The sequence below is a fragment of the Ammospiza caudacuta genome, chromosome Z, assembly GCF_027887145.1.
Source record: "Ammospiza caudacuta isolate bAmmCau1 chromosome Z, bAmmCau1.pri, whole genome shotgun sequence".
In the NCBI taxonomy this organism is placed as follows: domain Eukaryota; kingdom Metazoa; phylum Chordata; class Aves; order Passeriformes; family Passerellidae; genus Ammospiza; species Ammospiza caudacuta.
The window spans coordinates 37,480,496-37,506,687 of NC_080632.1; positions in this window are offsets into that span (position 1 = coordinate 37,480,496).

Genomic DNA, 26,192 nt, shown 5'->3' on the forward strand with positions numbered 1-26,192 from the left:
TAACTGGGAAGTGGAATTTGTGGTTTTTTTCCCATTCTTTCCAGTAGGCATATCTAGAAATGTACCATCTAGTCACTGAGAGTCAACAGCATTTTCTGAAACCACCAAAATAAATTGAAGTTAGTTCTTAAAAAAGGGGGTTTGCAAATTATTTGCAATTTGTTCAACTGTGAAAGATTTTTTACTATTGTGAAAGGCTTTGAATTAAAAGATGTCAGCTTTGAGTTAGTGTGTGATACCATCTGGCACATTTGCAGTAGCAATTGCTTAATATCAATGGTGGTTCAAGCAAGGAGCGTAATGAATTTTGGCAGCAAGTTTGAATAACAATGAGAAAGTTGAGTTTCTGTTCACTGGTCATAAACAAGGACATTTGTGTTGCCTTACAGTGCTAGACCCAATGAAAAGCAAAACTTCTGCTGGTGAATATTTGTACTGGTCTTAGCCAATAGAGTAAACTTTCTCTGTGGTAGCTGGTGTGTGGCTGTGTTTTGGACTTCTGCCAGAAATCAGTGTTGATAAGGGTGGATGTCACTGTTACTGTTAAGCAGCACTGATGCACCATCAAGGCCTTTTCTGCTCCTTGCACTGCCCCTTGCACCACTGAGGGTCCTGGGGTGCAGCAAGCCAGGAGAGCTGACCCCAGCTGACCAAAGGGATGTAATCTGCCACAGACTAACCTACAAAGGGATGTCACCACGCAGTGACACGCTCACCATATTGAGCTGGAGGAAGAAGGTAGAAGTGGGACATTTGGAGTTGGATTGGAGTAGGATTGGAATTGGAGTAGGCTTTTTCATCCAAGACACTGTTGCATGTGATGGAACCCTGATTTCCTGGGGATGGCTGAAAACCTACCTGCCCATGGGAATCAGTGAATCAATTCCTTGTTTTGTTTGCTTGTACGTGTGGCTTCTGCTGTACCTATTAATCTGTTTTTATCTCAACTCATGAATTCTTTTTGTTTTACTCTTTCAATTCTCTTTCCCATCTCACTGTGCAGGCCTCAATGAGCAGCTGTGTGGTGCTTATTTGCTGGCTTGGTTAAACCATAACAAAATGGAATGCTTCTCATGAGTCACATGCTTTCCACCTACTCAGAATCTGCCAGCCATACAAGAACTATTATGCTGCAAAAATGACAGGGTAAGTTGAAATGTGGAGCAGATAATGCTGTGGTGAGACAACAGTTACAACTTTATGGAAATCAGTAGAACACATCACCCCATTGGACATGAGTGTATTCCCACCACACTGTAAAACTTGAAAAGAATTGTCTGATGTGCTGTGTCTAGAGTTCCTTTCTTTCCTGTGCAGATGAGTCATCTACATGTCAATGGATCTCGGTAGAGACATTTATTTCCTTAATTATAGGCAGGTACACTAGGTGTCCAAGGTGTGTTGGAGGAGAAAAGGAGAATCTGGTCTAACTCCAGGAGACTATTTCTCCTCCAAAGGTGTCTTAATCTACAAACAACGCATGCGCAGCATAAAACAAAGAAACCAACCAGCTTTAGCCAAACTGAGCCCTGCAGCTACTTTAGTGCCAGACTTTAGTCATGAAAAAGACAATAAAGATTCCACAAGAGGAAAGGATGCTGTAATGTTTATTGTGGAAATTTAACATGTTCTTCCTTCCCCTACCATTGTCACTCCATAATACTGTAAGTGGCTAGTGGATGTTTGATCAAGGATGTCATATTGTAGACATGGCAGTAAATCCACCTCTATTATACATGCTCTGCAACCCAGTGCGAAGGTGTGGGCAGATGTGGCAACATGCTACTCTCTCAGTCCACACGGGTAATTTGCAATAGACTGGGAGATGCCTGTAAAGCTTACCATCTAAAGGACTAACACTAGTGAGCCGTAGGACTCATTTTACTCATTTTAGTTAGGCCTGGCTGATGCTTCTTTTTTCTTCAGATTCAAGCTTATGAATGTTTGCAATTAGTTTGTCATAAAGACTCGGTCTTTGATTTTACAGCAATTTTCTTTAATTTTTAACCTACACAGGTTTCCTACAATGCTCTCCAGCCTTAATTAAAAGTCTTGTCTTGAGTAAAAATATTCTCCCTATGGTGAACTGGCCAACTGGTGTACAAGCTGAGTGAACACAGAAAAGGGAAAGAAAAGCCAGGAGCAAATTCTATTTTAAATTGGAACAAACATAATTGGGGAAATTGCATGTAGTCATCATCAGTCATAGTAAGAGATTTCTCTGTGAGTGGCATCTAATTTAATGATTTCACAAATGGGTGGGGGTGACTCCATCAATTTTTGGTGAATTGACAAGCTCATTACATTTATAATAACCAGGACTTGATCCTGCAAACCTTACTCACCAGAGTGAAAAATAGTGTGAGTCAATGCCTTTGTTATGTGCGAAATAAAGGAGAAAAAAAGATCAAAACAAACATATTTTTTCCTCCCTTTTTACCATCAATAGAATATTTCTGGTGCTGATAAAGGGATACACTTTCTTGTCTGCTCTGAGGTTTAAATCAGTCTTCCATTTTTATTTTGATGTGTACTTGAGGTAAGAAGCATTATAGCGATAACCCAAATAAAACCAATAATGCACAATAAAGAATATTATTAGTTATGCAGAATGTAATGACAAAGCATGTAATGTTAAGGGAATGGAATCAAATACTTACTCCTTACAACAGTAGAACTAAAACACTCCAATATTTTGCAATGTCATCGTTTTGCTAGACTTCACTCCTCCATTTAGCAGTTTAACAAAAGGAGAAAGTGAAATTCAAAATATATCAGGCTGCCTGTGCATCAAGTGTGTCGCTAAATGCCCTCCTCTAGTGCACTGCTAGCACAATAACTGGCAGCTGGGCAGCATATGATGATTCCAAGGCTTAAGTCAGTGATCCTGAGGAAACAATCTCACCTTCACTGCTCTATTTCTGTCCTGGATTGAGAAGGAATTTTTGGTGTACACAAAATACAGACCAACATTTATTGTACTTTATTTTGAGCATAAAAGTATTTTTACAGCTTTTTTATCTCAAAGGACACTAAAATTATTTGTGGTTAACTGTAAACAGTCCTGTCCAAGGATGAGAGATGTTCTGTGCAAGCTATGATATGCAATTTTGAGAAAAAAAAAGATAATAGGAAAGAAAAAGGGAAAAGGAAGAGAAGAAAAGGAGAATGAACATGAGACAGAAGTGCAGAGGAGTGCAGCTGAATTTGTGGGGACACAAAGCTTAATAATCTTGGTAAAGAATCCCTGAAAGTCATAAATAGGAAATAGAAAATTTTGCAATTCATATTCATTCATATAGGGAAAAATTATTATCTTATTCTGAGAATCAACATATGATGTCATGAGGCATACTGTGGGGTTTGGACTACCCTATAAAGCACTTTCTTGTGTGGGATCAGTGCACAAAAATGCGCGTTAACTGAGGCAGCATTATGTTAGCTTTACTTTATGGCAAATCCGTCCTTTATAAATTGATAAAAAGGCTGATTTACTTGTAAAGTTTAATTCTATCCTGATTAGTGATCACTTCATCACTTGAAATACTTAGAGCAGGGGGGAATTAGAAGGGAGGGAACCAGTTTCCTATTTATACTTAAAATAATAGGCACTGGACACCTGGCACCCTATAAATACTGTGACACTGTACGATGGCAAACATGGGCACAATGCACTGCTTATTCTCAGCTGAAATCCATCTGTACACTACAGTAGTAAGACAAAAGAGGATTGTTAGCACTTAAAGGCACCTTGACGCAGTCATACCACTTGACTGTTTTATTAATTGCCCCATCTGTTAAGTGAGAACTTTCTGACATAGGTTGGTACACACTCTTAAACCCCTTGGTCTGCTTCCTATTGGTTCCACATGTGTTTGTATTTGTTCTCAGTGGGCAGAGATTCCAGAGAGAAAATGAACCGCTGCAGATCGATTGCAGTATCAGTCATGCAGAAGACATGGTAATACATGCCACTTCAGCCTGATTTGCTGTTAACCCTTTGAACACAGGCAAGTAGTGGGTGTGGGGCAGAGAGGAAAAGAGAAACCAGTAAGCTGCCAAAGAATCTACTGGGAGAAATAGGATTGGTATCATGACTTCTAAATTACTCATCTCATTAGGGGCTCTCTGCCTTCCAATAAGTCTTTGCAAATTACATTTCCACTGCTGCCTGTCTTAGAGCTATGTACTTTAATACAGCCAAGCCAGACAGTATTAGGATAATGTGAAAGATTGCACTGCTGTGCTGAGTATTCCTGCCCATTCTGCACTGCCTGGATAATTCTCTGACAAAATTATAGTGACAAGAGCAGCGACTGAAGCCTAGAGTGACAAAAGCCAGAGCATTTAAAGGTAAGACCACAATTCACACAAGAAATAAAGCAAAGACATAGTGTTGCTAAGTATTTGCAGAAGGTGTAGACCTGCTTCCCAGAATTTTTGGTTGGCATTTATGGTATTGCCAGGAATTATATACCAAAACATGATTTTCAAAGGCATTGAAGAAAAATTTGTAGTTTGAAGACCTATACTATGGACACATGGGCAGTAATTCAAAACTTTTCAATTTATTGAGCAAGTAGGATTAAAATCAAAAGACCATCTTCATGTGAATGCACAGGCAGAAAAGCAAGCAGTATTCTCTTTAATTAAAAAAGATTGGCAGTGTAGCACCTGGTAGGGCTATAAAAGCTCAGTGAAAATTTTCTTTAAATGTGACTTCTGTGAATTGAACACATGTATTCCTATGATGTTGCTTGAGGGAGGCAAATAGGACCTGTTTTCTCAAAAGTTCAAGGCAGCATAAAATCTTTTGTTACAGTGCTACAGTTGTGTTGACTGCAAAACCTGCTAAAGTCTAGAGTGAATACAAAGGTCCACATAATCCAGTCATTGTTCATAGAACCACTTAGGTTGGAAAAGACTTGTGAGATCATCGAGTCCAACCATAAACCTGACAATGGCAAGTTCACTACTAATGCCACTTCTACCTCTCTTTTAAGTACCTTCAGGGAGAATGAAGCAACCACTTTCCTGGATTGCCCTTTTCAATGCCTGTCTGGTTTCTGTGAATAAATGTTTCCTAATATCCAATCTAAACTTTTCCTGATGCAACTTGAGGTCATTCAGTCTCATTCTGTCTCCTGTTACACGAGAGAAGAGACAGAATCCCACCTTGCCACAAGCCCAAGTTGTAGAGAGTGATTAGGTCCTCCCTGACCTTCCTTTTCTCCAGCTAAACAACCCCAGATCCCTCAGCTGCCTCTCACGGAACTCCAGACCTTTAATCAACTTTGCTGACCTTCTCTGGACACAGTCCTTAATGTCTTGTAGTGAGAGGCCTAAAACAGATCACAGCCCCTGATGTATGGACAATCATAGCTGTCTTTTCTTAAAACCCTCTAATTAGATTTAAAATAAATGTGTAGTGGTTACACTAGAGAGTTAGAGGATGCATTAAAGATGACTCATAAAAATTTTAATGCAGTTTTTGCATGGTATTTTAGCTTTACCAATAGAATCATAGAATGGTTTGTGTTGGAAGGGACTTGAAAGAGAATCTAGTTCCAAACACGTGGCCATGTGAAGGGACACCTTTCAGTGGAACAGATTGCTCAGAGCCCCATCCACCCTGTCTTGAACGCTCCCAGGTGCCCACAGTTTCTCTGGGCATCTTGTTCTTCACCACCCTCACAGTAAAGAATTTTATTCTAGCATTTCGTCCAAATCTACTCTCTGTCAGTTTGGAGCCACTCCCCCTTGTCCTGTCACTACAGAACTAGCGTCTCTCCATCTCTCTTGTGGATTCCCTTCAGGTCCTGGAACACTGCAATTAAGTCAACCTGGAGTTTTCTCTTTTTCAGGTGAAGAACTCCAGTTCCCCCAGCCTTTCCTCACCTCCTCAGAGGTGGTCCATCTTTCCAATAAACTTGACAGTATTTTGCTGGACTTGCTCCAAGATGTCCTTTCTGTGCTCAGAATCATCCTAAAAAATACATCAAAGACTTAATCTTAGAGCTGATGTGAAATGGACAATTTATGTACTTGGGATGGTAACAGACATACTGCATGAACAGAATTAAAAGATGACTGATGGTGTTTCAGTCATCTACTTCTTTTTAAAGATACACATTTTCTGAAAAAGCTCAGGGTTAGTCAAGCATAGAGGTTTCCAGGTGTACCTGAAGCATATGTAAGTTGACCCACTCTTTCAGGGTCTCTTGGCAGATTATCATGTATACATTTTTCTCACAGAAGACTGTAGTAAGGAGACATGGAAATTTCCTAGTTTTGGAGCTTTGAGTCAGATTTTCTGATGATGCCTGTTGAGGAGTATCCAGAGGCTGTGCTTTTTGAGTTTTCCCTTTTTTTAAACTGAAAGACTACACAGAAAAATTTGTGACCATTGGATCATATTTAGAAATTTAAGTGTTAGTAATATTATAATCTTTTCTTATTATACTTTTTATTTTTTAAGGTCAGAAAGAATCCTGACCAATAAAACATTAATATTTGAATTACAGGTATTAGTTAATTATTCCTCTTTTCCAAGTTATTACTGTAAAGTTGAGGCTTTTAATATTAAAAACGTATATAGAAGTGTTTGCTGTGTTCTATTTCTGAGGAACTTAAATAAAAAGAGGAAACAGTTATCACCACAAACCTACAAAATAATAATGAATCCAATTTTGTTAAGAACAGCACACTAGCCTCAAAAAGTGGTTCTCTGGACAAATAGAGTTACTAAAGAGACATACATATATAATAGTTTCTAATATGATGATAAATTCTGGGAAGCCACAAAAAGTATTTGTTGGAGAGACAAGAAGTGATTTCTTCTGTGTCCTGGTGTCCCTAACTCGTGGTTTTGCCTCTATAGCCTCATTATATGAAAAGAGAATGTTAAAGACATGCTGTTGGGGTGTGCTGATCATAAAATTCCTTAATAAACCCTTTATTTCTAGCAAAATATTTGTAATAAATATTCATTTCACAGAACATTTTAAAATGATTTATAATTAAGAGCCAATGCCCATGGACTAGAATAGGTCAATGACCTCCTGCTGGTTCATGAATGCAGAAGCATTTATTTTCCAAACAGCTGATCCTCTGACACTGTTCTATTAGAGCAATATTTTTTTTAATTATATATAATGAGTGGGGCAGGTTTAAGCATTTTATCTGACAGATATGGGTGCACTGATGCCAGAGATACTGTACTGTTTGCCCCAATGCACTTTTACAGAGCTGAAAGTGGCTGTCTCTAGGTCCTAGATAAATTACTGATTTTGAGCAGACCTTGTTACTTAATTGTGCTTGATGACTTCTTGTTTTGATGCTTCCATTCCATTTCTCAGAAAAAGCCAGCAAAATTTAAACTTCCATCAATTTTTAATGATTTCCACAAAACAGTTCCACAAAACAGGCTCCTATTAGGAAAGTGTTGGGAAACAGGAAAGAAAAATAGGAAGTATATCCTCTATAAAGCAAACCAGATTAATAAAGTTGTATATTACTGGGGTTGCTCAAGGGAAAGCATGGTTCCAACAGTCTGTGTGCAGCTTGAGTTTTGCTTTAAATCTCACCTTTATTATGATTCACAGAAGTGACCAGTGTCATTTTAACAGGAGTAAAAGAGGTCTGTCTGCTCTCTTATCTTTTTTTTCTTTCATGTGTGTATACACTTGTGACTCAAACATCAAGAAATTGGTGAAGGAGAAATGTGGTTTTATGCAGCAGTCAGTCACTTAGTCAGCTGAGCATATCTTCTAATGCAAGTTATGTCACTGCCTCCTTCTATCACCATGAGCACCTAACTGCTTCGTCTTTCTGCTGGAACTGCGGCATTAGATTATTAATATCTGTACAAAACATCAAGAGTCAAGAAAAAATGCCATTAGCACTATTTTTTTTGGATTTAGTAGGAAAAACAAAGAGGGTAGCAGTTACAGAAGAAGGAAGTCCTCCTAGAGACTGAGTGCTGAACAGCAGATCATCTCAGAAGATACCTTAGAAGAAAAAATGACTTTTTCTTTATTTTTAAACACAGAGGAGGAACTGGTAATGTAATGATTATGAAATTTCAGACTTAGTGATCTTTCCTTGTAACTTTTTGATATGAACACTGTTGAAGATGTTGCAAAACCCCTTCCAGTGGTAAAGAGTTAGCCATCACAATTCCTAGGTATCCTGTTGGTTATGAAATATGTTTCTTTGTCCCACTCCCTCACTCCTTTTAAGACTTTATGAGTCAGGTCACCTTCTAGCAGTTTCCTTTGAAAGATATTTTTGAGTGGAACTATAAATTCTTTATAAAAATGTAGGTAATACACTATTTCCGATGTTGAACACTATTGGCCTGCACTAAATTAATTAAAGAAAGATTCATTTTCTTTACTAGGAGAGGGACAGAGTGCATATGAGAGCAGGAAATATTCTTTACACATCAGTCTCTCTTAGGGAATAATTGAATGCCAAGACTGCTCACCAGGCTGCAGCTATAATGAGCTTTTATTAACTTTTCTATTAGTGCTCCGATTCTTTGTCTACTAAGATCCCCTTCTTTCATATGACATGCAGTGGATGACCATGCAGTAAAGTGTTGACTTTGCTCAGCTAATAAATGTGGAAATAAGAAAATGCTTTCCCTGAAGCTAAGTAGCATTGTCTGGAAATATATCCTTTACATACAGTGTGTCCAAATGTCTGGGAACAATGTGAAGTCTGGGATCCCATCACTCCAAGTTAAAGAGTCTATTGAAGAGCAGGAAAATTTGGGCCATTAATGTGGGATCGTAGCTCACCATTAGAGGTGCTGTAACTCTGTTGATGCTTGGTAACAGCATCTTTTTGAAAAGGTTATGGCTTAGCAAGGTCTTATGCCATTATTACTCAGGTGCATTAGGACTGTTAGAGAGTTACTCCAGATTGAGACTAGCAAAATCATGGCTGAACACAGGTTTCTGTCTGGACAAATAACTTTTGACTTTCTTCTTTTCCAAGGTAAGTAACTTTGTGGCTTTTTACGTCCAGCAAGTTCAAAGGAAGGAGATAAACTCTGCAGAGGGTTGAGGAAAGGGCTGATTCATTCCTGAAAACACAAAGAAGATTATGAAAGGGCTATTCCAGTTTAAAATGTCTCATGTTTTGTGTTTTATGGATTGTAGAGAAAAAAACCCTGTGTACCTAAATACCCTTGATACTAGCCAGAATGTTCTCCCAAGAATATCTCTTCAGAAGGGGTGAATGAGAAGGTAAGATGAGCAGGGAGTCTGCAAAGCACACAGGAAGATGGGTAAGAAGCAAAAAGAGATGGCAGTAAAATTGACTAAAGAAAACTTGAAGTTGGACCTCACAGCTAAGTACGTGTCTGCTGAGTCTTCCTGTGAAGATCTCACCCACATCTCTGGCACTTCCACAGCAGATAACCTAAGCTGGCATTCACCTTGGCTGCTTTACAGAAGTAATATTTTCAGCTGGACAAACTGTTGTTAAACAGCAGCTCCATTGAATTACTCATGCTTTCCTTTATGAGTGTACATGTTTTCTTTTCCATAGCAGCGATTTTTTTTTTTTTTGTTCTGTTTTGGTTTAAGGTTTTTGGTTTTGTACTTTTTTTGTGCATACTAAGATACTCTCAGTCCCCCTTCCCACTTTTCAGTCTTGCCAGGTTTACTTCCACAGAGTGGTCGTGTACTTAGAGTACACTTACAGTACTTTGTCAGGAAGCCAACCATGGTTTTGATGAATTTTATAAAGCAGTTTTGTAAGTGTGTGAGATGTAGTTGTGGGGTTAAGTTATTGCACTTGCCATTTTGCCTTCTGTTTTTTTGGCTTTGGAGTAAAAATGAGGCCTTCGTGGTTATTGATACAAATCTCATCCTAGCCTACAATAGACAAGATACTAAATATAAACAAGAGGAATTGCAAAATATTTGCACAATGGAAATTTTACTGAGAATAGCATCAAAATTATCAAACTGGATATGGAATCATTTAGTTAGTTGCCCAACTGCCTTTGAAAAAAAATGTTTAGCAAAAAGGGTGGGATGATTTGCGCCAATACTTATCCTCCCAAAACCCTGTCAGTCAACAATGTTTTTCTCTCTTCTGAGAAACAGGATTTGTCAGACTTCCTGAGCCAATGGTATTTAAATATAAACAAATTAAGACAAAAAACAATAGGTGCTTTTTTCTACAAAGGGGCTATTCATTTGTGCTTAGCTTTTCATTAAAAAGAAAAAAAAAGAGATACTGCAAAAATGTCTAACTACAGGCCTGTGTAACAACATTCATGTGTAGGGCAATATCTAACTTTTTCTAATCAACATTCAGACCAGCTTTTCGTTGGTCTACTTCTCAATCAACTTGGTCAGTAAAAAATCATACATCTGCCTACTTTATTCTGCTCTGCATTTTGTGGTACTTTCTTCTTTTGATCATTGTCAAATCAAAGTCAATGAGCAGTCTAAAATTAGTGGACCTACATGTGTAGTAAGGTAATAACGTGCTAGGCAGATGATAGGATTTGTCCTTTTGTCTGTGCTGTCACCTGCAGACAGACACTGGTAGAAGAGTGCAGAATTACAGCTCTGAAATGTGTTCCCCAGATGTAATCATTTTATAATCAGAGCAGTAAAACAAATACAGTGCGCTAGACTGAAAGCATCTAAAAAAAGTCCCTACTCCCATGCTGCACTTACATGCTCTCCTTCATCCAAACATCCTCAGCCTCACAAAATCTGATGGACAATGGGATACGTTTTTATTGAAAGGCTTTAGGAACAGCATGACATTACTTTCCTGGAGTTTCATTGGTCTACTTCTTGTTTAGGATGTTATGTCTCTGTCATTATGTGAAAATTACCCACCATTATCAGTTCATTCACCAGATCATAAAAGTAAACAGAGGGACAAAACTAAACTAAATCTACCTATATTTACAAGAAAAACTAATGGTGCATTTTCCAATTTTCCTCTATCTAGCAAGAAAATGGAACCCTTTCACTTTGCTGTAAAGCCTTCATGATACAAGAGGTGATTAGAAGTCCCTTTTGTGGCAGGAAGAAAAATACATCCTGGTGTGTAGTTGTAGGAAAACCAGAAACTTTTCTCTAGATAGTGTGGCCCTGTCTCCCATGTTTTTCCTACAGGTCCAGTATTTTACTGCAAGGGGACATGTATGAGCAGGGTGTGTTTAGCACTGTCTGTCCTCTCACTGATCATCATTTCTGTTTTGAATGGGGCATGTCTGTGAGTATTCTTGTGTGGTGGCTCAGTGCCAGTTATGGGTCACAGGATCACATGGGTCACAGGGGTGTGCACAGGGTGCCTGCAATGGAGAAATTAGTGGTAAATAGGGTAAAAGGTCTGGGAGCCATGAATTGGGGTGGCCTGCACTGGGTAGAGTTGAGAATAGAAGGTCTGAGAGTTGTCCACTGGACTGACAGTAGATTCAAGTCAGAGACCCAGGGTCTGAACTTGGTGATAGTAACTTCCACCAGTCTGAAGCAGCTAACACAGAGAGTTGGTTTTGTATGTATGAGTCTGCAAGAAGCAGCTGGGAGACAATAAGGTCCAAAGCAGCTTCTAAGGCCAGTTACCGGAGTGAGACGTACAAACTTAAACCTATGGACCTTGAAATAACATCCTTGTCATTTTGCACTTGGGAAAGCCAAGGCAGAAAAAGGAGATAAAACTCAATTTGCCTAGCAGGCCAGAGGCAGATCAGCTGTGGTTTTGACTTCTGGAAGAGTGAGAGTCACCACTCAAATGCAGTGAATAACACAGAACATCTCCAAGCTCGAGGTGCTGTAGGTGAAGAGGTGTGGAGAGGAACTAAAGCCTTTCAGCTCAACTAGCAATTGTGTCTGTGGGAGAAAGGAGATTGAGTGCAAATGTTTGCTACACTCTGCTCACTTCAGCAGGCAGAGGTTAATATTTTGAGAAATATTCAAAGCAAAGGCATCACACATTTTATGCTTCATGTCCTAAGTCAAATCAAAGTGACATACAGAACCAGGACACTTCTAAGTCATATTTTAGGCTGGTAACACATAAGGTGAAATGACTACTATAAAAATGCATGATTTATCATGTCTTGCTATTTAATTGTCTTTCAAACTGCACACCTTTCCATTCTATCCTCTGCCTTGCTCCAAACCACACATCGAAGAAACTATTTCTTCCACTTAACATTAAAGTCTTTAAGACAGACCACAGTGCAATTAGACCATTGTCTTGCTGGAGGTGCATAACAGCTTGGCATGTGGTTTTTCTTATTCTTTACACTTGGCTTGTGTCAAGAACAAATGCCAAATGGCAACATGCGAAGTCTGTAGACAGTGGCTAAATATATCCAACTGTGACTAGTCTGCAGATCCTGTTTCCTTGCTTCGAGCACCACAAAGGCAAGCCAGAAGCTATGCGAAATGCAGGCCACTTGACTTGATTTCCTCTGTGGCTGACAAATTGTAGGGAAGTTTTCATCCTGAGTTCCTTAGCTGAAACTTGTCAGGACACTGAGGATTTTGAACTGGCACACATGAACCAAAGTCTGTGGAAGAGACAGGAGATAAACTCTGGCATGAACTCTTGTAGTATTAGAGAAAAATACTGCCCTGGCTCAACTTCTCTACATAGTTTAATTTTGTGTGAAAGCTACCTGGAAAATGTTCCTGACTCAGCTAAAGTATAAGAATAATTGCCAAAACATCAGCCCAAGCTCAGCTAATCTCAGTGCTGTTTATTAAGTTGGTATTGGAATCATGGAGGAGTGAAGTGAGTGTGCCAGGAAGAATAAGATGGGAGGGCTGGGGGAGTAGATGCTCTCTTCACTTCTTTTTGCTACAAAGCAACAGTATCAGAACTCCTAGCTTTAGAGCTCCACATCTATGCATTGATGTCTCTGTATGTGGATTGAGATATTACAAATATGTAACTGCACACAAAATAAAAATACATATGCCTGAATATACATATTCATGTATAGGCTCATCATGTGTCTGCGTAAGAGTAAAATCTAGTGAACAGCTTGAAGTCTTCTATGTAAATACTTGCATTTTGATAGGAATTGTTATGACATTGTAATTTAAGCAAAACAAAATTGAGTTTCATTTTTTTACTGTCATACAAGTCTGCCTTGGTGGGACAGGGACTACAGGAAATAGGCATTCTCTTTGAAGAGAAACAATGCCCCTGCTATCCTCTGCGTGAACATTTTGCAACTTGAGGAAGGGGCACTAAGATGACAGTAGCACAGCAATTTACTTCTTGATATTTTTGAGGTTTAAGTGGCGCTAGGGTTTTATTGCCCTAGGTGTCAATCTATATCTTAATGTTGACAAAGATGAGTTACCACTGTATGGAAAAAGTGAGAGAAAGGGTGGACAATTGGAACTACCTGACTGGGAGAGCTCTACATACAGACTGAATTTTTTTTTTTTTGACATTGGTTAGCTGGATCTTTGACAAACATTAAGGTTCATTCCCATGCCTGTTTTGGAGCAAATGAATTCCTGTATCAGCATAATTGGGTTGTTGCAGTTGCTGGGATACATGAACATATACTGTATATACTGTACCTATATGGCACATTCAAATAAAAGGCTGGGGAATAATGCCACTCAATTAGCAGCAAACAGAAACTGAATGATGATCAAATTTCTGTTGTTTGCAAGGAAGGCAGAAGTTCCTGTGCTTCAAATGAATGGTTAAAGGGACTTAGAACACTTCAAGGATTCTCCAAAGTTACTGTAATCTTTCAAACCAATAGCTTCCTTAGGAAAAACAAGTTAAAATCTTTAATCCTTTAAGAAGGAACTGGCAAAATTTTACAAGAAATTGGAACAGAAAGCTGTGTAGAACTAAATGATAGCAGTGCTGACAAGTGATAGCAGACTGGCAAAACCTTGAATAGTTTTAAGGGCGGAGCCTGGAGAAAAAAATCTGTATTATGAGTTCATGAGTGCCTGCTCCCTGTCAAACTGCAATATTTCACCAATTAGTGTTCAGAATACCGCACAAGGCACTCCATTTTAGGGTAAATTTTTAGACTGGAAATTTTAAGGTCTGTTTAAGCAAGGCATTCACTTCCACACTATGTAAATCAACAAAACCTCAAACAACTTCACACTTACTTTATAAAAAAGATAATTTTATTATTTGAAAATGTTGCATTGAAGTTTATTTCTGTGACCAGAATTTATCCAAACATAAATATTGTGAGGTTTTTCTTCTTTCCTCTAAAAATCCTGAAAGTATTTTACTACCTTCTTACTGGTCTGTTTTTGCCACCTTTTTAAAATTCATTTTAACGACATAAAATACACACTTAATAGTGAATTCACTCAGGAATATATTGTAGCTGAAATTAACTCTTCTGATATCACTTAAGTGTGTTTTTGTCCAAGTTTACTATAAACTACTCCATCATGGCATTTTTAAAGAATTTGGGAGAAGACCAATCATGATAAATTAGGATCATTAAAGAATGCTGGTAAGAATGGAGCGTGAATTATAAAGAACAGTAATTAAAGTATGTGAGTGAAATAAATTAATGATGCTCGATTTTCAGTGAATTTGAGTCTGTTTTCAACTTCCATGACCACACCGTTATAACCGTAGTTGTCAGCCAGCCTTTACCCTCTATGTACCTCAAACTCCTTTTGAATCTCCCTAGTGGAGAGATCAGTACCCTACTGGATGGGAAGGAGCAGGCAGAAGCACTGGTCTGGGCTGGGATCCATGCCAGCTTCCTAGGGCAGCTACGACCTCTTAAAGCAGGTATCTGAGCTACCAGCCATTCCCCTGAATCAGGCACTAAACTTGGGCTCTCTTCCACTCAGATTTTGCATTTGCATGCATTTGTATTTAAAGTTAACACATATTTGTTCTGTAGTATCATTTTTAGGTGTAAAAGGTATCTGCTACTTTAAAAGGCGTATTACTTCTCAGCCATTTAAAATAATTGCAGTATAAGGAGAAAACTAAAATTATTTCATTACTTTTTCACTAAAGGAAAAGAAATTTAAATGGCTGTGAATATCGCAGTTAGAAGCAGCTGGAATAATCAGAGGGGATGTTGCAGATGTACTGGCGAGACAAAGCCATATATATATATTAAAAAAAGGGGGAATTGATCCATTGCTTCAATACAAACTTGTTAAAGATTGCTGTATAGTTCTTGGTCATTCTTCTGGGGAGGAAAGGTGTGGGGAGCTGTTTGAGATATGTACAGAGGGGCTGAAATGTACTGCCAGGAAATAAATCAGATAAATATTTTGGGCTTTTGGTTTGGTAGGCTAAAGTAGTAGGAAACTCTTCTTAGGATTTGGCTCTAGAACAGAAAATTTCCGAGAAGGAAGCAAGTGGAGTTGTACAACAGCTGGTCCATCCCCAACTACAGGTCAGTGGGAAAAGGTGCTAATGTCTTGCCTATTACTGGATCTTGGGATACAGGAATCCAGAGTGAAATTTTCCATGAAAGGAGCAAAAATTACTACATGATAGCTATGCCCAGAACAATAGTGATGTAATGAACTCTTTGCAACACTCCTGTCCCACTGAGACTTTCCTCTATACACCATACTGTCTCTAATAACCTTGAATGAGAGGTTTCTCAGCTGAAAGGTTCAATATGTAGAAGGAAAGGGGTCACTGAGCCTGAACTACATCCAACAAACTCTAACTGGTTAACAAAGGCCTTTTGATGAAAGATGTTTTGTATATGCAACTGGATCCCTTTTCACTGCCTCTCTTCTACCACCTGCTCGAAGAAACAGGACTCATGTACACTCTGAAAGTAAAGACTATCCAAATGCTGCAGATCAGCATACTATAAGGTTTGCAGCTCTGTTGCTGCATAATGAAGAAATTATTATTTCTGTAAGGAAGCCAAAATTTTAATTTAAAAGGTGAGGGAAATCTTTTCTTAATGGCATGCATATATACATTTGTCATACAAGTGTACTGAGATGTACAAAATATAATTTGCTTTAAAGCTGGACAGTCATTGTAATGGGGTTACATTTTAAAAAATATGTTTGGTAACAAAATATTGGTAACAAATTGCTGAAAACATTTAGGGAGCAGGTAGATTGTGATTATAGTAGTTTAGGAGTCTGTGCTTTTGAGTTCAGCATTCACACATTCTTGTCACACAGAAGAGAACATGATCCTGCATGGGAAGCATTAAATGGGAAAGGAATGTTTTCGTTAAAGAAATTCAAAACTGATTTATGGCCCACCGGTTGCATCTCATGCTGGAAAAAGGAAACCCTATAAATAAAATTGCTTAGAGGGAGTTCAGTATACTTTCCAAAGGACAGTCTAAGAAGTTTTCTTTTAAACTCTAAATTAAACTTTAAAATTTTAAAATAAATTTTGAATAAAAACATCAATTTTAGTCCCAGCTGCTTTTCTGTGGTTTAACTCCTTTGTGACTGCATTCCATGAGGTTTCTAATAGAACTTTCTGAAAAGACAAATTCCTGATGAAAAGATTGATCCAAAACTGATATATTAGATGGGTAAAGAAATGCTTGAATGTATCAGAGTTCATTATCTCAGTAATGTCTGAATGTCTACTCATTGAGATCCAGTTTTAACACAAGTTGTATTACCCATAACCAACTTAAAAAACCAAAAAGACAAAAACCTAAAAAGTACCCAAAACCCCCAAAAAGCCACAAAACAAAACAACAATAAACAACAACAACAAACCCAAAGCAAACAAAAATCCCAACACAAAAGAAATAACAAAACAAATAAACTAACCAAACCAAAGCAAACCAAGACACCACCCCCCCCCAAGAAAAAAAAACAAAAAACAAACAAACCAATGGCTAGCAAGAAAGAAAAAATTGTTCTTGGATAAATTATGTTTCTCTCCACTACAGAACAAATCTGCCTAAATGAACAAAGCTGCTACCGTGTATCATTCCTTATAGGTCAGATGCACCATTGCTGGTCTTTGGACAGCTGCTACTAGGGACTTAGATTTAATTAATAAGTGATATTATAAGAAAATGGGTTTAAAATTGTATTCTAAATGACACAGAGATAAAAAGAAGAGAGTGAAGTGAAAAAAAATATTGTATTCTTACTTCAGAAAGAAATCTACCATGCCCTAAGACAACATGTGACACAGAAAATAATTTCATTTATCTGAAAAAATTTGTTTCTCATTAATAATTCTTTTCAGTGCACCTATATAGTGAAATAGTTGGTATTTCCCTTTTCCATATTAAGGTCTGCGTCTGAACAGTTTATCTTCCTAGCATGAAAAAATGGACATCGTGTCTGAAGTTGATAATACAAATAATAAAAAAATGAATATCTGTCTATGTTTACAAACCTACATCTTACCCAGCAAGAAGTTAGTTAAACAAGATCTTTAAGCATTTTTTTGCCTCCCTGAGGTGTTGAATTGAGATAAAACTCAAAGTCTTGTCCACATTCTCAGCATATTTGGAGAAATTCAAACAGAACCAGTCTCCTCTACTGTTTCTGTTCTGTATAAGAGACTAAAACAATATCTTATATCCAACCACCAATGCCTTGAGTGGGAGGGAAAAATTAGTGATGACAGGGAATGAACTAAATAATTTTGCAACAATCCAGAAAGTATAATCTATGAAACATGTCCAGTTCCAAATTCATTAAACAGAGAACTAGCTGCAGCAGTTCATTATGACTGGTTGGGCCAATTTGATAGTGTGGAATCATATTTGCAAAAAGATAAAAGGGAAGGTGATAGAGACAAGAGTTTAGCCATGCTTTTATCATAAATTAAGGTAATTTCAGAGAAATTATTTACAATTTGTTAAAGAATTCTTTCCAGTAAATGATTACTCTGGTTTCACAATTACAGGACATGGCTTGATCAAGCTTTCAAGGCAGGACAAAACATACCTGAGGCAGATCTAACATTATTACGAAAGGTATTTTGTAAGATTTTAGCTATATACTTTTAAACCTGCAATTCCTTAACCAGTGCAGTGATCCTAATGAAGACCAGGTGCTTTCTCCACCCTTCAGACAAGGAGCTGGCATAAGTGCTACTGTGTGATATCTGGGAGCCTCTCGTTTGTCTCTCCAGATGGGCTTTGATGCTTGTCATAAGGTCACTTCTAGATTGGAAAATAGTTCAAGCCTGCAAGAAAGTCCAGTGGAACAATCAGATAAGATCAGACAGGGAAAACAAACAAATATGGTAGCTATGTGTGGAACAAGCAAACATCTTGTACTAAGAAAGGTACTTCATCAAGGGTATGGAGCCATTACCTATTCTTTTCTTACTGGGATTTGAATCAGATACCTGAATATTCAGGAAATAGCAATAAATTAGCAATAAAAACTGCAAGATAAATATCAAAGAAACCATGTTATTGGCAACTGCCAGGTAGTCTAATTGAAGGGACCTATTTCCCAGCATGTTGAAAGTTTGCTATTTAGTCTGGAAATGAATAATTGATGTCTTAAGCAAGATTTATTTTTAACAAAACACAAGGTTTCAATTGGGATTGCACTTACATAGTTATAACATTCCATTATGGAACATGAAATTTTTTTAGAAGTAATTCCTTACAGAGCACTTTTCTCACTTTTCTTTGCATTTCTATGTTTTAATTTTGAGGTTGTCCACTACCCACAATTTATAACAGTTAAGGAGAAGTTGATAATGGCTCTGAGAAGACAAAAAATACCAACCTGTTTATGAGGAAAAGGAAGGAGAAAATTGCTATATGTTCAGCAGGAGCTTAGTTAATTTTTTGACTCCTTCCCATCCACCTCTGGCACATGACATTATCTCAACAAAAAAAATAGCATTTCTACATTAAGGGGAAAAAACAGAGATGGGCAAATACCAATATGTGTGGCACAGTGCTTAACTTTGAAGTCCAAGTTTAGTTAGAGTGGACTTGAAGCACTGCAGATATAGGGCTTATTTTTTCTCATTCCTTTTAAATAAAATGTTCTTGAACTGGAAGTACAGAGTGGGAGGAGACAGAAAAGTTTTGTGTAAGGTAGAATTTTGAAAGGCTAAGCTGTGGCGCAGTGAATATAATGAATCCTCTTGTGCTGTTCCATTTATGAATCCTCCTATAGTGAACTCCAATGCAGCAAAGAAGTGGAACGACCAAAAGCGCTTTGTTTCCTGCTCATTTGTTAATGACTTTACTCTGTGTTTGGGATGCCTATGGAGTTTTTGGCCTAAAAATTGCTTGAGTCATAATACATTTAAACTATTTGAAACCAAAAAATCAATCTGCATGCATTGTCTGAGCATTGTGGATCTACTCTTTTTTCTGATAAGTCAGTCAGCCTCACCTTGATCTCTCTGAAGGTGGTGGAGCACCTAGTCCTGTAAACCATTGCTAAGCAAATGAAGGATGAAAAAAGGATGAGACAGAAGCATGGCTTCATCATAGGGAAGTAATGACTGACTGACTTTATAAGCTTCTGCCATAAATGATGGTTTAATAGATGATATGAGAGCGGAGGATACTGCCTACCTGCCTTCAGTAAGGCCTTTTCCACTGTCACCCATAAGATCCCTGTTAATGTTGGATGAACTGTCAGTGATGTTGGTTGAAAACTGACTGAATGCCCAGGCCCAGAGAGTGAAACCAAGTCTAGTTGGAAGCCAATAATGACAGTAAAATATTAGGTCATGACTGAGTCAGGTTCTGTGAAACATCTTCATTAATAGTCTGGCTGATGAGGCAGAATTTTCCCTCAGGAAATTTGCTGCTGGCACAATACAGGAAGGAGTGGCTGATACACCAGATGATCCTGTTGCCAGCCAGAGGGATCTTAACAGCCCAGAGAAATGGGCCAACAAGAATTTGGTGAGGTTGAGCAAAGAGAAGTGCAAGGTCTCGCCCCTGGGGATAAACAAGCTGATGTTTGACTGTATGCTGAGGGCCACTCAGCCGGAGAGCAGCTAGGCAAATAGGACTCAGGGAACCTGGTAGATCCCAAATTGAACATGAGGCAACAATGTGTCCTTGCAAAAAGGATAGCCAATGGAGCAGATGGCATCCTGTGCTGCATTGAAGTATTGCCAGCAGGTCGATGGAGGCGATCCTTCACTGCACACCCCTCCCCCTGTCCTAGGCACTGCTGAAACCTCACCTTAAAACCTGTGCTCAGTTTTGGGCCTCTTACTAGAAGAAAAATTCTGAGGTGCTGGAGCATGTTCAGAGAAGGGCAAAGAAGCTGGTGAAGAGTCTGGGGCACAAGTATTGCAAGGAACAGCCAAGGGAACTGGGTTAGTACAGACTGGAGAAAAGGAGGCTCAGGGGACACTTTGTCTCTCTCTACCACTGCTTGAAAGGTGTTTGTGGTAAGGCATGGATTTTGTTACTTCTCCCAAGTAACAAGTGACAGGACAGGAGGAGGAAGGGGCCTAAAGGTGTGCCAGAGGAGGTTTCAAATATGTGTGGGTGTGGCACTTAGGGTTATGGTTTTATAGCGGTGCCAAGCTGATGGCTGGACTTCGAGGTCTTTTCTAACTGTAATGGTTCTATGATTCATCTCTCAGCACCAGTGAGGCCACCCTTGGAGTCCTGGTTGAGTTTTGAGCTCCCCAGTCCAAGAGAGACATGGGCATACTGAAGATTGTGCAGCAAAGAGCCACTAAAACCATAAAGGAAATACAGCATTTCTCCTTTGAGAAAGAACTGGAGACAGTTCAGGCTGGAAAGAGATGGCTCTCCAGGAAAATCATTAATGCATATAAATACTTAAAGGAAGAATGCAAAGAGGACAGAAACGGGCTCTTTAAAGAGACAGGACCAGAGAAAATGGCACAAACTGAAATATATGAAGTTTCTTGTGAACTTCAGGAAGTATTTTACTGTGAGGGTGACCAAGCACTAATGCAGATTGCCCAGAGAATCTCCTTCCTTGGAGCTGGTCCAGCTGTTCCAGGTGGTCCTGCTTAATCAGGGCAGTTGGATCTGCTTGAACAAGGCAGATTATATCCACAGCTTTCTTCCAACATAAATCATTCATGCTCTTTCCTTCAATGACCTCTGGTTCAAACCCTTTCGCATAGCTATCGTATCTCCTTAAACTCCAGCCAGCGTACCTCCTAGGAAAAAAATGCTCTTATTGAAATTGTTAGAACTATTGCTAGTATTGTTCATGTTAATGCAACAATATATTTTTATGTATTAGTATAAAAAAATTCTGCTCTATTTTCTGTTCCTCTTTTTACTTGAAGTTATAGTGTAACTGCTCTCTTTAATCAGAAAGCTTTACCAAAGCCACGCTCTGAGGAAGAGATGTGGTTTTAGAAGGGATTCAAGAATACATATTTAACACAGTTTTGTTAAATTCTAATCAATATTAATAATATTTTCAACAAATTTGAATTTCAGTGAATGTGTCTTTCTGGGTCTGCTGGCAGAAGAAGAAGAAAAATACTGAAAATTATAAGTTTATATGTTCTGATGAATAACCCACACCCAGGATGATTACACTTGAAATGAAGCAAACAAGACAATGGCACTGGGTGCTGCCAATGGAGTTTTATTCCCCAGTATATAGTAATTGTGTTAGGAATGCAGTATGAATATCTAAAAATGAGACAGCAATCATACATAACTGATTAATTACTCTTTCACTTAGTTTTCAGGTAATTTTATTATAAAAACCTGAGATGGTGTTTTACTTTTTTGTGGGTGACTGGACACAACTATGAAGTATTAAAATATTTTATTTAGCAGAAAATGGACACACAGAAAACTCAATGTTTATGTTTTATCTATATTTTACAGGATTAAAATATTTATCTACATAGTTAGACAACTAATGGCACATTTTTGAATTATTTCTGATTTTCCTAATGTCTTTTTGGCAGTTGAAGATTGACCAAAAGATTCTGTGCCAAAGCAACCTCTGAATGGGGATGAAGAATCTCAGCCACCTGAAGTGCTAATTCTTCAAGTCCAACCTGTTTGAATCTCTGGTACAACAAAGTTATTTCAGAAATCTTTACAAAATCTTTGCAACTATCGTATACTATTTACAGAAGAGAAACAAACCTATGAACAGCCTAGGCCAATTTATTGTCTATAAGAATTTCTAAGTGTCTTCATGGACAACATAAATTGCTTGCAAGGCACAAAGTCATGGAACAGTTTAATCATGAGAGAAGTTTTTACTAGTGCTGGCTGATAATCAGTTTTGTACCAAGGCATGAATCCTTTTGTCTCAGATACATATGTACACTGAATGAGAATGCCTTGCCTCCCCTTCACAGTCCAGGGTTTACAGTTTGTGGTTCCTGTCAAACAATGGCTTTAGTCTCCAAAAGAGTGACTGACTAACTCTGAATGACAGTGACACCCCTGGTGCCTAGGTTTTCTGCCATGGAGAGACACAGTCTGTGCCATAATACGTCATATCCCAGACAAAAATTAACTGTCCAGTTCTTCAATCAACAGCAAAAACACAATTACACATATTCATAGAGCTCCTCATAGCTGACTTTCATAAGAATTCCTGATTAAACCCTGAGGTGTCTTGCACCTGGACATGCACACGTTTTCTTCTAAAATAAACACTGCAGCTGTTAAGAATAAATGCCACTTGTTCTGGTCATTGTTTCCTGAATCTCTCTTTCTTCAATCTGCCCTGTTTGGCTTTTTAACTGCCTGTAATCTGTTTTAACAAAAAGAGAGATGTGAAGCAGCTTATTATCTTCTTTCAGGGCCTTTGGATAGGTAAAATGGAAGAAATGGCATTGCCTATGTGTGTGAATTTTAACCTATCCTGACAGTGACAATATTGCAGTTTGGAATTGTTCTCATTAATAAAAAAGATAAATAGATTTTTCTCATGGTGGAGCGCTCAATTCAAAATCATTCTTTTACTCTGGCTTTTGTTTTTCTTTGTATACTACTGCATTCTCTGTATGTGCTCTGCATGCTCTGTCCCTTGTGCCTATCTGCAAGTTTGGTAACTGACATCAGCCTCTAAAAATGTAGTTAGTTTTCCTTGTTCTCACATTCTGTTCCCTAATGCATGTAGTTTTTCTTCTTTTATAATACAATTTTTTTCTTTACTATTCATTAAATTCTCATGTCCAGATTAAAACTAATGCACAGAATCTTCAGGTAGAATGGTATTTCAGATTAGGATTTCTTCTACAGCATCCATCTTCCCCTCAAAATTTTTAGCTAGTGATGTTTTCATTATCTTAGTTCACTTTGCTGATGCTTGCAAAATGTTAAAAGCTTTGCATTTCTTTTTATGTGCTGGTTATGGTACAGATTTTTGCTGTTTGCAATAACATGTGAACCTGTGTCTGATTAGTAATTTTCCTGTAATGTGGAGTTCCTATAGCCTTTCTTTTTAGAAATATGTTGAAGTTATTTAAAGAGCATTGAGTGCCAAAACACTGTTGGCCTTCCATAAGCTTTGGCTTCAGACACATGACTGTCTTGTATTGGTTAACTCTAGTTATTCCAGTAGCTGCTGTAGACCTCTTGCCTCTGTATTGCATTCTTTAACCTTTCACCTACATCTACTACTGACATATATTTTCTTCTAATTATATCCTCTGTTTCACAGAATCTCACTCATATGTGTCATATAGCTTCCTATAAACCCATTTGTTAATGCTGTCTTCTTAGTCCTCTCTATGGTAGTTAAATAAAAAATCGGGTCTAACTTGAGTTTAAAAACATCAAATACATGAGACAAGGCTAGCTCTGAGATAGTAATCTTTCTATTATTCTTCTTTTTTTTTTTTTTTCTGGAACTCTTTTTTGCAAATATAAAGAGACTACAGGTCCTTTCTTGATTTGTCTAGTCCTTTGTAGTATGAAATGATACTCACTGCTTAAGATACTTGCAGGATTTATGCTCTATTCTGTGAAGGACTTCAACTCTCTCCAAATAATGAAATTCCCTTGCTGCTGCTTGACTGTGTTTTCTCTAGAATTTTAACTGTTAAGGTACAGCTCCAGCAAGAGAAAATGCTGGCCCCTGGTCATTAAAAATTCTTGCAAGAGGTGTTAGTGAGCAAGATCACAGTCCTCTATACAGTACAGGAACTAAACTGAACAGAAGTTTGATATGAATAGGCTGAGATCATCTCCCAGTGTGAGAAAATTATTATTATTATTACTATTATTATTACTACTATTCCTACTACTACTACTACTATCATCATCATCACCATCATCATCATCATTAGGCTTTATTAAAAGAACCCAGTGGGTCATTCAGCTTTTGAAAGGAAAGCATAAAATGTAGGGAGACAAAATAGGCTTATTTTTAAAAGTATTGTTTATACAAAGATTTTCCACTTCCTATTGTGGTCTAAAAGGTAGGTTGGATACTTATTTTGAATTGCTTTTTGTAATCTTCAGAGTTTTGGTGACACTGCAGTCTGCCTTGGTCACCAACACGTTCTTTCTACCACATCTGGCTTCTGTGGCTACTCACTCAGCCTTTCCCAGGACATGACCTCTTTCCCGGCAGCCCCAGATTCCATCCCAGCCATTTTTCTGGGTAAGCTCACCTGAATACTTCTCCTAAAAGAAACACAGAACATTGAAAAATAAAACAAAACTAACCTACTGTCTATCGGCAGCCTTGTGTCTATAATTGAGAGTAGAGAGGCCTAAAGTCCACAGACATTGCCAATTGCAGTAGTGTTTCATTATGCATTTTGGGGTCTGCTTTTCTCCCCAGGCTAGTTTTTCTTTTTTTTTTTTTTTTTTGTTTGGCTTGGGGTTGTTTAGTGTTTTGATTGTTTGGGGTAGTGGGGAAAGGGGAAGGGTTGGCGTTTTTTGTTTGTTCATTTTTTCTTTTTTGTGTTTTTTTTTTTAGTTGGTTGGTGTTTGGTTTTGGTTTTCATTTTTTTTTTTTTTTTTTTGTTTTAAGTGAAAGATTCACAAAATGTGAATTATCCAGTATAAAATTAGTCAGGTCTTCAATTCACCTGCTGGATTAAAAGTATTGCTGTTCCAAGTTATTTTTAATTACCTCTTCAATGAAGCTGAACAAACTGCAGTCAGATCACATCATCCAGCATGGTTCAAAAGTTTTATTAGCTATGTTGCACATCACAACAAGGTGTGCAACCAGCTTTCACAAAACAGCTCACTAGCTCTCAGCAAGACGCTAGTTTTACCCTGGATGGTGTCAACAGCATGTCTTCTTGCAAGGCTGTTGTATAAATGCAGCATTTACACTGTTGGGAATGAACACAATCTCCCATTACCACAATTTTGTCCTAAATTTCAAACAGTGGTAGGCACATTGCACCTATAGCATATGTGCACCGTGTCATGGGAATCTTAACACTGACCATGAAAATTGTAATTTAACTGTTGAGGTGCTATAATGGAAAAAGCCTCCTACAACTTCCACATGGGTTTATCATGACAGTAGCATAGCCACAGGTTGCTCATACTGTGTCCCCAGCTCTATGACACACCTTCCATTAAGATATCTCTGAGAGACTTGAATTTTCCTTTTCCTTTCCCTTTCAAACAATTTTCTCTATTTCTGTGTTTTCACTTCTTCAGTAAAATTCTTGGTTATTTGTTCAGCACCAACAGCATAGGGGCATAATTAGTGTTTGAACAGTTCATAGAAGAGTGTTTAAGAACAGCAGGTGGGCAGTGTTGACAGCAGTTGTCTTCTAATCCAGATTTTTAATAGAAAAGTTGTTTTCAAAATTTCTCTCTGGTTTTCCTATAAGAACTCCTAATAGTGGATCTGCTGCTCAACAGTAAATATGCCAGTTAGAGGTGAGGAAAATAAATCTTCAGGTTTTCTGTCATGGAAAAGAAAGGGGTGGAGAGCAGGGAAGTGAGAGGCAAGAGAAAGCAAGAAAAATGAAGAGGATTTAATTTCCTACTGGCTCTCACTTCACAGCTCAACATTTCTTAGCAGCATGGCAATAATGTCGAGAGGCTGCAGAGAGGATCAAACTACACTGCTAGGCAATGCATATGCAGGAAGAATACTGCCTGTGTTGAAACTGTGGCACAGGAAATCTCTAAGGTCTTCTCTGTTCAGAAATCAGGCTTTTTCTTGCCTCTAATATAGATGTCTTGGCTTCTCTCTCAAGATATTGGGACCTGGCTGGGGTGTGCACAGAGAGTCAAGAAGGTGAATGGTATCCTGTCAGCCCTGATCCCAGAGCTGTGATTAAAGTAAAAA